The 14,584-nt window shown below is 43.7% G+C and overlaps 1 protein-coding gene across 5 annotated transcripts in view; it reads left to right on the forward strand.

Annotated features, from left to right (window-relative positions):
• The window catches only part of zswim8 (zinc finger, SWIM-type containing 8), a 226,335-nt gene that overhangs the window by 33,946 nt on the left and 177,805 nt on the right, over positions 1-14,584 (forward strand). The gene's annotated exons all lie outside the window — the stretch shown is intronic.

Below are 14,584 nucleotides of genomic sequence, written 5' to 3' on the forward strand. Positions count from 1 at the left end.
TATATTTTGATGATTGCCCATTTATCACAAAGTGAAGAAATGTATAAAACTGAACCCGACAGTGGCTGCTTTTAATATGGCCCGGGGCCACTATGCTGCTGTCTCAGGCACCCACTGACGTATGGACTGGCCAGCAGAAATTTCAAAGTCACTGAAAATGTTTGCGTCCCAAAAATGGCAAAAAGTGCGTTTTCAGTTTTGGACTATCCTCTCAGAATGTTGTAACGATGCGAGGACAAGCTGTGACTGGCCCGTGCTTTACTGTATAAAGAGACATTGAATTAACCTCAAATCGAAAGCTAATGCTAATTCCGCGAGGGTTAGCTATTTACTTTTGTTTGAGTTTAAACAAGGTGATGAAAACTATGGAAAAGTATTAGGATTTGAGAAGGGGAGCAATACTTTGTCACAACACTGCATTTGTTAATAAATATATATATGTGCGTTCATCTGAGATGACAAGCTGTGGCGACCCCGAAAGGGACAAGCCAAAAGAAGGAGAAGAAGTGTGTACGCCTCAGGACTCAAAATAGAGCACAGTTGGAATGTCACTAAAACTTATTTTAATTTAGTAATTTACCTTTTTTTTTTTTGCGTTATTTTTAATTGACTGGCACGGTAGCACAGCTGTAAAGCGTTGGCTCAATCCCGACACCGCATGTGTGGAGTTTGCATGTTCTCCCTGTGCCTGCGTGAGTTTTCTCCGGGCACTCCAGTTTCCTCCCACATCCCAAAAACATGCATTAATTAGACCATGTAAATTGCCCCTAGGTGTGATTGTGAGTGCAACTTTTGTGTGTCTACATGTGCCCCGCAATTGGCTAGCAAACAGTTCAGGGCGTACCTTGCCTCCAGCCCGATGACAGCTGTGACAGGCTATAGCACTCCCACGACCCTTGTGAGGATAAGTGGGTCAGAAAATGGATGGATGGATTAATTGACTGGTGGGCCCACCATGCCTTCACTCTGTGTGATAATTAATTTTAATATTTTTACAAAACGAGGCCTCAAGATATACATTGCCACTACCAATTGGGGTTTACTTGGAATACTAACTATAAAATAAAAAGAATGACACATTGCATACTTGAAACAATAACAGCGTCGTTCAAATATAAGATGGAAAACACCATCGCCATACCGGCGAACAATTAATACAATGCAAAATTAAAAAAGAACGACACATCGCACACTTGAAACAACAACAGCGTCGTTCAAACGTAAGATGGAAAACACCATAGCCATACCGGTGAACAATTAATACAATGCAAAATTAAAATGCAATAGTACCAACTCGGTGTTTGCGATGATTTAAAGCTGTGGATAAAAGATTGCCGGAGAAGATAACGGAGATGCATCTTCCAGAAGACCTGAGCATTTGATGCGGAGGAATCTCTCATATCCAATTGATTGTTCCTTTGTGTTCGGACACAATGCTGTTGAGTGCAATTTTTTTTGTATTAAAAGTTTTTGGACCAATTATGACACAGCTTTCCTGCACAGTTAAAGCAGCAAGGGTGGGGGTCAAACTTGTAGATGAACAATGCATGCATGAACATGAAATTTGTTCGCATTTTACCCATAACAGTGAAAACACACACTTGTTAGTGGAACATGCGGGAGCAGGGGACAACTGAGGCATCCGGGAAGCAGATTGGGATGTGATTGACTTGCTCAAGGACACCCAACCCTGAATCCGGGGGATTGTTCGATTGGTGTCTTGATCCTATGTCACCCATGGTTGCAGGCAATGTTATTAAAGGAGAAGTCCAGTCGCTTGGATTAGCAATGTATCTAATAGATCATGTCATATGTTTTGTACCTTGAAATTTTGAGGTTAATCCTCTATCATTTAATGGTGTTTTGAGAAGCTTTTTATCAGCAATTACGAATTTTCATGGGCGCCGCCATTTTGGCGAGTCACATAACCTAAGTGCGCGGATGTGACTTATTACGTGCGCAAACAAAGAAATCATCACCTGTTTGTAGTGTCTTCACATGCGGTACCACCACGATTGGACACGATAAAATAGCTTACTGGATGGCAAATAATCCGCAAAATGTTCGGTGGCATTTTCTGCCCAGTAAGAAAAAGCATCATTTCTTCTTCTTCTTCTTTTCCTTTCGGCTTGTCCCGTTAGGGGTCGCCACAGCGTGTCATCTTTTGCCATCTTAGCCTATCTCCTGCATCTTCCTCTCTAACCCCAACTGCCCTCATGTCTTCCCTCACCACATCCATAAACCTTCTCTTTGGTCTTCCTCTCGCTCTTTTGCCTGGGAGCTCCATCCTCAGCATCCTTCTACCAATATACTCACTCTCTCGCCTCTGAACATGTCCAAACCATCGAAGTCTGCTCTCTCGAATCTTGTCTCCAAAACATCCAGCTTTGGCTGTCCCTCGAATGAGCTCATTTCTAATCCTATCCAACCTGCTCACTCCGAGCGAGAACCTCAACATCTTCATTTCTGCCACCTCCAGTTCAGCTTCCTGTTGTTTCTTCAGTGCCACCGTCTCTAATCCGTACATCATGGCCGGCCTCACCACTGTTTTGTAAACTTTGCCCTTCATCCTAGCAGACACTCTTCTGTCACATAACACACCAGACACCTTTCGCCAGCTGTTCCAACCTGCTTGGACCCGTTTCTTCACTTCCTGACCACACTCTCCATTGCTCTGTATTGTTGACCCCAAGTATTTGAAGTCGTCCACCCTCGCTATCTCTTCTCCCTGTAGCCTCACTCTTCCCCCTCTACTTTTCTCATTCACGCACATATATTCTGTTTTACTTCGGCTAATCTTCATTCCTCTCCTTTCCAGTGCATGTCTCCATCTTTCCAATTGTTCCTCTGCGTGCTCCCTGCTTTCACTGCATATGACAATATCATCTGCGAACATCATGGTCCAAGGGGATTCCAGTCTAACCTCATCTGTCAGCCTATCCATTACCACTGCAAACAGGAAGGGGCTCAGAGCTGATCTCTGATGCAATCCCACCTCCACCTTAAATTCCTCTGTCACACCTAAGGCACACCTCAACATTGTTCTGCTGCCATCATACATGTCCTGTACTATTTTAACATACTTCTCTGCCACACCAGACTTACGCATGCAGTACCACAGTTCCTCTCTTGGTACTCTGTCATAGGCTTTCTCTAGATCCACAAAGACACAATGTAGCTCTTTCTGACCTTCTCTGTATTTTTCCACGAGCATCCTCAAGGCAAATAATGCATCTGTGGTACTCTTTCTAGGCTTGAAACCATACTGTTGCTCGCAGATACCTACTTCTGTCCTGAGTCTAGCCTCCACTACTCTTTCCCATAACTTCATTGTGTGGCTCATCAACTTTATTCCTCTTTAGTTCCCACAGCTCTGAACATCCCCTTTGTTCTTAAAAATGGGAACTAGAACACTTTTCCTCCATTCTTCAGGCATCTTTTCGCCCGCTAGTATTCTGTTGAATAAGTTGGTCAAAAACTCCACAGCCATCTCTCCAAATTGCTTCCATACCTCTACCGGTATGTCATCAGGACCAACTGCCTTTCCATTTTTCATCCTTTGTAGTGCCTTTCTGACTTCCCCCTTAGTAATCATTTCCACTTCCTGGTCCTTCACTCTTGCCTCTTCAACTCTTCCTTCTCTCTCATTTTCTTCATTCATCAACTTCTCAAAGTATTCTTTCCATCTATTTAGCACACTACCGGCACCAGTCAACACATTTCCATCTCTATCCTTAATCACCCTGACCTGCTGCACATCCTTCCCATCTCTATCCCTCTGTCTGGCCAACCTGTAGAGATCCTTTTCTCCTTCTTTCGTGTCCAACCTGGTGTACATGTCTTCATATGCCTCTTGTTTAACCTTTGCCACCTCTACCTTTGCCCTACGTCGCATCTCGATGTACTCCTTTCGCCTCTCCTCAGTCCTCTCAGTATCCCACTTCTTCTTCGCTAATCTCTTTCCTTGTATGACTCCCTGTATTTTGGGGTTCCACCACCAAGTCTCCTTCTCCCCTTTCCTACCAGATGACACACCAAGTACTCTCCTGCCTGTCTCTCTGATCACCTTGGCTGTCGTCGTCCAGTCTTCCGGGAGCTTCGGTTGTCCATCGAGAGCCTGTCTCACCTCTTTCCGGAAGGTCGCACAACATTCTTCCTTTCTTAGCTTCCACCACATGGTTCTCTGCTCTACCTTTGTCTTCTTAATCTTCCTACCCACCACCAGAATCATCCTACATACTACCATCCTATGCTGTCGAGCTACACTCTCCCCTACCACTACTTTACAGTCAGTAACCTCCTTCAGATTACATCGTCTGCACAAAATATAATCTACCTGCGTGGTTCTACCGCCGCTCTTGTAGGTCACTATATGTTCCTCCCTCTTCTGGAAATAAGTGTTCACTACAGCCATCTCCATCCTTTTTGCAAAGTCCACCACCATCTGCCCTTCAAAGTTCCTTTCCTGGATGCCGTACTTACCCATCACTTCTTCATCGCCCCTGTTTCCTTTACCAATATGTCCATTACAATCTGCACCAATCACAACTCTCTCGCTGTCTGGGATGCTCAGAACTACTTCATCTAGTTCCTTCCAGAATTTCTCTTTCAACTCTAGGTCACATCCTACCTGTGGTGCATAGCCGCTAACCACATTATACATAACACCCTCAATTTCAAATTTTAGTCTCATCACTCGATTTGATACTCTTTTCACCTCCAAGACATTCTTAGCCAGCTCTTCCTTTAAAATAACCCCTACTCCATTTCTCTTCCCATCTACTCCGTGGTAGAATAATTTAAACCCTGCTCCCAAACTTCTAGCCTTACTACCTTTCCACCTGCTCTCTTGGATGCACAGAATATCAACCTTTCTCCTAATCATCATGTCAACCAACTCCTGTGCTTTTCCTGTCATAGTCCCAACATTCAAAGTCCCTACACTCAGTTGTAGGCTCTGTGCATTCCTCTTTTTCTTCTGACGCTGGATCCGGTTTCCTCCTCTTCTTTGTCTTCGACCCACAGTAGCTGAATTTCCACCGACGCCCTGCAGGTTAGCAGTGCCGGGGGCGGGCGTTGTTAACCCGGGCCACGACCGATCCGGTATGGGATTCTTTAGATGAACGCTCATATTTGTTTGGCACAGTTTTTACGCCGGATGCCCTTCCTGACGCAACCCTCTGCATTTATCCGGGCTTGGGACCGGCCTACAGATTGCACTGGTTTGTGCCCCCATAGGGCTGCATTAAGAAAAAGCATCATTTAAGGACCAGAAACCGTAGTGCCTGGAGGAAAATCTACACAGGCAGGGGGAGAACATGCAAACTCCACAATTCTCCACACATGCGCACACATTCACACACGCACACAAATTGAACCCAGGTCCTCACAACTGTAAGGCCAACGCTTTTTCAGCTACCGTGCCGCTATTGTGGAGACATTATTAACTTGGAGCAAGCCAATGATCATTTCATTATCACTTGGACCCCGGCCACTCTGTTGGCTAAAACTACCTCTCCCACACTATAAGGCCTACCTTTTACTGATTGGTTCTACCATCCTTCATGGCCACGAGTTCTGTCCTCAGTGCATTCCTCGGCTGGCTGGCCTAAACGCACTCCAAAATCGATAGGATGGATGAATGGTGTGTCCTGCACGTCGGCCTCTGCGTAGTCAGACTCGCATCATTCCTGTCCAAAGAACCATCCGAATATTCAAGATTTACAGCCACATGTTCAAATTTGTATTGACGTATTCCTCCGTCTACCCGCGCAACCGATACCGCTATTTCTTCATCAGGTAAGGATAAATCCGTGAGGCTTTGTTGCAGCACATAATACGTCACATCTGCGCACTTAGGTCATGTGGACTCGCCAAAATGGTGGCGCCCATGAAAATTTGGAATTGTCGATAAAAATCTTCTCAAAACACCATTAGATGATAGAGGATTAACTTCAAATTTTCAAGGTACAGCACAAATGACATGACCGATTGGATACATTGTTCATCCAAATGACCGGACTTCTCCTTTAACTATTGGGTCACAGATGCCTGTTAGGCTACGCCAACTCCAGCAAGCTGTTTAAGCTGTTTATTGACAACAAAGTTGGATTTTGTTGAGAAACTGAATGCACAGCAAAATTATTACTCATATTAAATATTTGAATATAAAACACATTGGTTTAGAAATAAAGAACGTGATAGTGATGGACATGACAGTTCCTTTGAGTGTACTGAATCACTCGAATCAGTTTCTTAAAAAGCTTCTTTCAAAAGATTTGTTGAAAAAAATCATTCAGTTCTTTTTCATGAAATAGTTTAAGCGTGGCCTCATTCCGTTAATGATCCATCCTTGAGGTTCACGTCCGCTCAACACATTTACTGAAGCACTATATGCATTCTTGGTATTCTAAGGTAGGAAAGGCAGGGAGATTTAAAAAAAAAAAAACAAAAAAAAAAAAAACATTGGGTGCATCAAGCTCAGCGACCAGCCATCCTTTCACGTCCGCTTACATACAGCGAGGCTCTTGCCAGCTGGAATGACTCTTCTGCATTCCAATGCAGAGCATCGCTGACACCAAAGTCTGCCACGTGGGTTTTCTTATTGGTAATTCGCTGAATATTCAGGAGTGACAGAACGATTCAACAGTTCCATTTCCACTCAGAGGCAACTTGCTAGCCACACGCCAGCAGGCGCTGGCCGGACAGAAAAATGAATTATTTCATAAACTGATACAGTTTACTTTGTTCACTAAAAAGATTCATTCTTGAAAACGACTCGTTAACGAATAGAACACCACTGCATCTTATTCAATCAGTCAAAAGAGAGAACTATTAATCAGCTTCCTAATATTACATTAGCTCACGGTAGCGATTTACCTTTAAATAAATACTTACACACAAAAGCCATAGTAACACAGACAATTAAACAATAGGCATATATTCTTCCTAATTTGCTAAAAATTCCATGTATTGCCACAAATGGAAAATTACGTCTGCAAAAACTCACTCTTTTAATGCCACAGACTTAATGTCTTAGTAATGTTAAAAAAATATAATAAAGGGCTTCACTCTGCACCTTACCTTTTTTACATGAGTACCCATACCCACCCATTTTCTGAGCTGCTTATCCTCATGAGAGTTGCGGGAATGCCGAAGCCAATCCCAGCGGTCGTCGTAAATTTGGACTTTAACTGTGAAATCTGACGTAAGTTGAAATTTGAGTTAAATCACTACTGTTGGAATGGATCTCAGTCGTAGACTGAGGACTCCCTGTATTACATACTAGTCATAGAATAGTTTATAACTGCTAAGGAATGTAAATTCTTTTACTTGCAAATTACATTTTATAACCACAGCGTGTCATCTTTTTCCATCTCAAGACTATCTCCTACATCGTCCTCTCTGACACCAACTGCCCTCATGTCTTCCCCCACAACATCCATCAACCTTCTCTTTGGTCTTCCTCTCACTGTTTTGCGTGTTAATTCCATCCTCAGCACCATTCTACCAATGTACTCACTTTATCGCCTCTGGACATGTCCAAACCATTGAAGTCTGCTCTCGCGAACCTTGTCACCAAAAACATCCAACTTTGGTTGTCGCTCTAATGAGCACATTTCTAATCTTATCCAACCTGCTCACTCAGACACATCCTCAACATCTTCGTTTCCGGCTCTGCTTCCTGTTGTCTCTTCAGTGTGACTGCCTCTAATCCATACATCATGGCTGGCCTCACCACTGCTTTGTAAACTTTGCCCTTCATCCGAGCAGAGACTCTTCTGACACATAACTCTCCAGACACCTTCCACCAGCTGTTCCAACCTCCTTGGACCCGTTTGTTCACTTCCTGACCACACTCACCATTGCTTTGTGTTGTTGACCCCAAGTATTTGAAGTCATCCACCCTCGGTATCTCTTCTCCCTGGAGCCTCGTTCTTCCGGTTCCACCCCTCTCCTTCATTCACACACACACACACACACACACCACACACACACACACACACACACACACACGTTTCACTTTGACTAATCTTCACTCCTCTCCTTTCCAGTGCATCTTTCTAACTGTTCCTCCATCTGCTTCTTGCTTTCACTGCAAATCACAATATCATCTGCGAACATAATGCTCCTAAGCGATTCCAGTGTAACCTCATCTTTCAGCCTATCCATTACCACAGCAAACAGGAAAGGGGCTCAGAGCTGATCCCTGATGCAGTCCCACCTCCACATTAAATTCTTCTGTCGCACCTACGACACACCTCACCACTGTTCTGCTGCCCTCATATATGTCCTATACTATTTTAACATATTTCTCCGGCATACCAGACCTACGCATGCAGTATCACAGTTCCTCTCTTGGTATAGCTTTCTCTAGATCCACAAAGACACAATGTAGCTCCTTCTGACATTCTCTGTACTTTTCCACCAGCATCCTCAAGGCAAATAATACATCTGTGGTACTCTTTCTAGGTACACTGTTGCTCGCAGATGCTTACTTCTGTCCATAATGTCATTTTATGGCTCATCAACTTTATTCCTCTGTAGTTCCCAGAGCTCTGAATATCGCCTTTGTTCTTAAAAATGGGAACTAGCACACTTTTCCTCCATTCTTCAGGCATCTTCTCCCCCACGAGTATTCTGTTGAATAAGTTAGTCAAAAACTCCTCAGCCACCTCTCCAAATTGCTTCCATACTTCCGCCGGGGTGTCATCATAACCAACTGCCTTTCCATTTTACATCCTCTTTAATGCCTTTCTAACTCCCCCTTTACTAATCATTGCCACTTCCTGGTTCTTCACACTTGCCTCTTCTACTCTTCCTTCTCATATTCTTCATTCATCAACTTCTAAAAGTATTCTTTCCATCTATTTAGCACACCACTCCCACCAGTCAACACATTTCCATCTCAGTCCTTTATCACCCTTAGCTGCTCCATATTCTTCTGATCTCTTTCCCTCTTTCTCGCCAACCTGTAGAGATCCTCTTCTCCTTCTTTCGTGTCCAACATGGTGTACATGTTGTCATATGCTTCTTATTTAGCCTTCACTACCTCTACCTTTGCCATACGTCGAATCTTAATGTTTTCCTGTCGCCTCTCCTCAGTCCTCTTTGTTAACCTCTTTCTTTGTATGACTTCCTGTATTTTAGGGTTCCACCGCGAAGTCTTCTTCTCCTCTTTCCTTGTAGAAGCCACACTAAGTACTCTCCTGCCTGTCTCTCTGATCACCTTGGCTGTAGTAGTCCAGTCTTCCGGTCCGAAGCTCGAATAAATGCAGAGGGAAAGGAATACATTGAGATGCGACGCAGGGCAAAGATAAAGGTGGTGAAGGCTAACTAAGAGGCATATGACGCCATGTACACCAGGTTGGACACGAAAGAAGGAGAAAAGGATCTCTACAGGTTGACCGGATAGAGATATAGAGATTAGAAGGATGTGCAGCAGGTAAGGATGATTAAGGATAAATATGGAAATGTGTTGACTGGTGCCAGTAGTGTGTTAAATAGATGGAAAGATTTCTACTGTCTGTGAGCAACTGTATGGTTTCATGTCTACAATAATACCAGAGATGCATTATTTGGGTTGATGATGCTAAGGGAAAAGTACAGAGGATGTCAGAAGGCGCTCCATTGTTTCTTTGTGGATCTCGAGAAAGCCCATGACAGAGTAGCAAGAGAGGGACTGTGGTATTGCAGCGGAAGCCTGGTGTGCCGGAGAACTATGTTAGAATAGTACAGGATGTTGTATGAGGGCCGCAGAACAGTGGTGGCGGGGTCCCGTAGGTGTGACAGTAGAATTTAAGGTGGAGGTGGGAGTGCATTTGGGGATCAGCTCTAAACCCCTTGCTGTTTGATGAGGTAATGGATAGGCTGACAGATGTTAGACTGGAATCCGCTTGAACCATAATGTTCACAGATGACATTTTGATCTCCAGTGAAAGCAGGGAGCAGGTGGAGGGACAAATAGAAAGATGGAACTATGCATTGGAAAGAAGAGTAATTAATATTAGCCAAAGTAAAACAATATATGTGTGTGAATGAGATTGGTAGAGAGGGAGACTGAGGCTCCGGGGAAAAGCGATTGGGAGGGTGGTTGACTTCAAATACTTGGTCAATAATCCAGAGCAATAGTGAGTGTTACAGTCCCAATGTGAAACAGCCGTGAGCGATGAGAGGTGTTACATGGAAATAGATGACAAGCTGTGGCTACTTTTCACGGATCAAGCCGAAAGAAAGAGAGGAGGAGGATCCCATTCCTTACCCACAAAAGAACAAAAATCAGGGGCCTTCAAATGGGATGTATTGAAGTGCCATATATGTGAGGGTCCCAAATTTGATTCACCTTTTAGAATAAGAAAAAATGGTGCGTGATTGCTGATGATTGGATGCACTTTGTGAGTTATCCTTTGAGCTCCTGAATTGTTTGAAAGAAATCTATTCGTAAGACCGGTGAACTGATGAGAAAAATGTATATTCTCTTTTTATGTTTTTTTTTCAACCTCCAAATTACTGTTTTAATGTATTAGAACATTGTGGCTGATTTTTATTTTAAGATTTGAATTATTTGTGGATTTAATGTTGGATTGAAATTTACTCCCATATTTATAGAATTGGCTTACAAGTAAAACACATTTGAAAAGAGCATGTGAAAGAAGGTTGGATCATCTTTATTTTGAGCATATAGAGCTCCACTTGTTTTAAGATTGTCACTAGCCACCAACACAGTCTTCATCAATTGGTACAAAGGTTTGTGCCTCCCATTGATTTCCTTGGGTCGCTGGTCATCCATTCCAAATATTTTGGGGTCTTGTTCATGAGTTTGGAATGAATGGAACTAGAAATAGACATGCAGATATTTTAAAGGTCTGCAGTGATCCATCTTTTGTATCGGTCCGATGTGATGAAGGAGCCAAGCCAAAAGGTGAAGTTCTCGATTTACCCTGTGATCTATGTTCCTACCCTCACCTATGGTCACAAACTGTGTGTAGTGACCGAAAGAACCAGATCCCGGATACAAGTGACCGAAAATAGTTTCCTCTGCAGGGTCTCCAGGGTCTTCTTTACAGATATTGTGAGAAGCTCAGACATCCAGTAGGGGTTCAGCCTAAAGCTGTTTTTCCTCCGCATTGAGAGGACCCAGATGACGTGGGTTGGGCATCTGGTTCTTCAAGAACAAGATATAACTGATGCAAGTGGCAGAAATGACTTTCCTCCTCGGGATGTCTGAGCTCACCCTTAGAGGGTGAGAAGCTTGGTCATCTGGGATAAGCTCTTAGTAGAACCGCTGCACTTCCACATTGAGAGGAGCCAGAAGAGGTGGCTCGGGCATCGGATTAGGATGCCTCCAAGACTCTTTCCTGGTGAGGTGTTTTGCCCACATCCCACCAGGATTACACCCTGGGGAACACACAGGACATGCTGGACAAACTAAGTCACTCATCTTACCCAGGAATGCCATGGGATCCACTTGGAAGAGCTGGAATAGGGGGAGGTCTGGGCTTCCCTGCTAAAACTACTGCCCCCGTGACCTGAGCTCAGATGAATGGACGAAAATGGATGGATCAATTTTAGGTCATATGATTTTCCATCAATATGCACCACTAGTTTCATACTCTTCTCCAGCTGGGATGCTGGATCATTGCGCCCCCAGACCTTGCAAGGCATCTCACAGAGGTGTTTTTTGTTAGTTCATTACCAATGAATTCATATTGTCAATAATATTACTGACTTATTTTAACTCAACAAAGGACTTATGACTCAACGAATGGACTTACCCTCAATCAGAATTCAAGGTCAGTCAAAGAATTGACTTACCCTCTCACCATTACGTGAGGGTGGCCTACCAATTAGTACAAGCCTTTTATTTGCAACAAGAGCAGCCGCCAAGTTTCCTCACGTTTTCCGCTGAGGACGATCATGGACTGCTGCCGAGGATGTCATTCCCGGAACTGAAAATCCACTCTCTCAAAGTGTATGTGGATGTAAATGGAAAGTTGGGAAACGAAACCACACTTCTGATGTCTCAAAATGGGGATCAGAAGTGTGCCAACAGAAAGCCACTTTGTTCAACAAAGATGACAGATGTGGATTGTGGAAACTGTAAGGAATTATCCAGTAGCTCTACCTAGTATTTATAGGGACAAAGCCCAAAGACATGGGCCTTCTAAAAGGGAGGACACAAAACCTGCAGATGACCAAGGAATCCGCCTGGCCTACGTTGTGGGCTGTCTCAAGCCTGAGTGAGCGGCTTTGGTACAGTGCTAAAGTTAAGTGAAAGAAAAAAGAATGCAAATCAATCCAAAACATTATTAGACTTACAAATTGATTTGAGCTACCATAACAAGACCCTAGCCAAGAATCCTCATACCCCACCAAAACTGAAAGGTATGAAATCAAACTGTTTGGAACCCAAATGTTAGTCATTGGTGATGGAGCTGTCAAGGATGGGAATCTTTTTACTAATGAGAAAAACACCAAACGAATGGCACTCTCGCTAATATCTAGCGAGTTTAAAAAGAAAGGATAACTGATCACCGAGGATTACAAGATGGAGCACTGTGCCTTTTTTAAATGACCTGTTTATTTACTGTATATACCTTTGTACTTAATTTCTCGAAAAAATAATGTATTTTTGGTCATCTATTTATTTGAGTGAGGCATAGAGACAGAACAAATTCTTCTATTTGATGTCAATCAGTACACTAACTCGTTTTAGACCAATGATGTAGCTCTACGTCATTAAAAACCCACTAAGATTATCCCAATGATGTAAAAATATGTCATTCATGCTTTATTTCCCCATTGACATAAAACAGCTTTGATGAAAAATCTCGCCAAAGGATTTGGCTCAGAGTAATTTTAATGAACATAAAAACGGACAGTAGTAGTTGAAGTCGCTCACATTTGACGCGGCGACCGCTCTCGCAAATCTGCACAGTCAAGCACGAAAAGTCACACGCGTAAAATTTGTTACGAGTCGAAAAAATAGATATTGACAGACGTCGCTTATTTTGTGTAGTCTTGACATTAATTTACGTGTTTATTTCATAAATGTTAACTAAACAAGCCTCCTCCAAAACAACCAGTATTCATCTTGAATCAGGAAATACAACTTAACCCTACTGAGCATGTATGGCAGTTATGCTGAAAGCGCATGTTGACAGCTGTTTCATTTACTGCGAGCGCATTTACATCGAAAGTCATCAACATCATGAGACATGTCAATGGAAATTAAATTCCACCAGGGGTGCTCCTTGCGTCGATCGCGAGGCAGTGTGACGGCTCTGGATGTTGTGGGGCTGTCCTGGTTGACACGCTTCTGCAGCATCGCTTGGACATGGGGAACAATGCCTCTGGATTGGCAGAATGGGGTGGTGGTCCCACTTTTCAAGAAGGGTGACCGGAGGGTGTGTTCTAACTACAGGGGGATCCCAGTGCTCAGCCGCCCTGGTAACGTCTACCTACTCAGGGGTACTGGAGAGAGGGTCCGTCGGTAAGTTCAGTCACGGATTCCGGAGGCGCAATTTGGTTTTGGTCCTGGCCGTGGAACAGTGGACCAGTTCTACACCTTCGGCACGATCCTCGAGGGTGCATGACAGTTCACCCAACCAGTCTATGTGTTTTGTGGAAATGGAGAAAGCATTCGACCGTGTCCCTCGGAGTGTTCTGTGGGGGGATCTTCAGGAGTATGGGGTACCGAACCCCCCGATACAAGCTGTTCAGTTCCTGTACGACCGCTGTCACAGTTTGGTCCGCATTACCGGCAATGAGTCGGACTCTCTTCCGGTGAGAGTTGGAATCCGCCAAGGCTGCCCTTTTCACTGATTTTGTTCATAACTTTCATGGACAGAATTTGTAGGCGCATCCAAGGCGTAAGTACACTCCTTCACATTGCATCGTTTGCACAAAATGTAATCCGCCTGCGTGCTTCTACCACTGCTCCTGTTGGTTAATCTATGTTCCTACCTCTTCTGGGAAACATTTGTTCACTCCTGCCATTTCCATCCTTTTTACAAGGTCCACCAGCATCTGTCCCTCAAAGTTGCTTTCCTGAATGCCGTACAAACCCATCACTTCTTCATTGCCCCTGTTTTCTTGACCAACATGTCCATTGCAATCTGCACCAATCACAACCCTATCTCTGTCTGGGATGCTCAGAACCACTTAATATTGTTCCTTTCAGAATTTCTTTTTGAACTCTCGGTCACATCCTACCTGTGGGGTTTAGGGTTAGGATTAGACGCTCATGTTAAATGCTCATCACATTTTACACCCTCAATTTCGAGTTTCAGCCTCATTACTCGATCTCATACGCTTTTAGCCTCCAAGTCATTTTTTGCCAACTCTTCATTTAAAATAACCTCTACTCCATTTTTCTTCCCATCTACTCCATGGTACAATAATTCAAACCCTGCTCCTAAACCTCTAACCTTACTACTTTCCACCTGCTCTCTAGAATGCACGATATATCAATCTTTCTCCTAATCATCATGTCAACTAACTCCTGACGTATTCTTGTCATAGTCACAATATTCAAAGTCCCTACACTCGGTTGTGGGCTTTGTGCATTCCTCTTCTTCTTCTG

This window comes from Syngnathoides biaculeatus, chromosome 12 (genome assembly GCF_019802595.1).
Source record: "Syngnathoides biaculeatus isolate LvHL_M chromosome 12, ASM1980259v1, whole genome shotgun sequence".
NCBI lineage: Eukaryota > Metazoa > Chordata > Actinopteri > Syngnathiformes > Syngnathidae > Syngnathoides > Syngnathoides biaculeatus.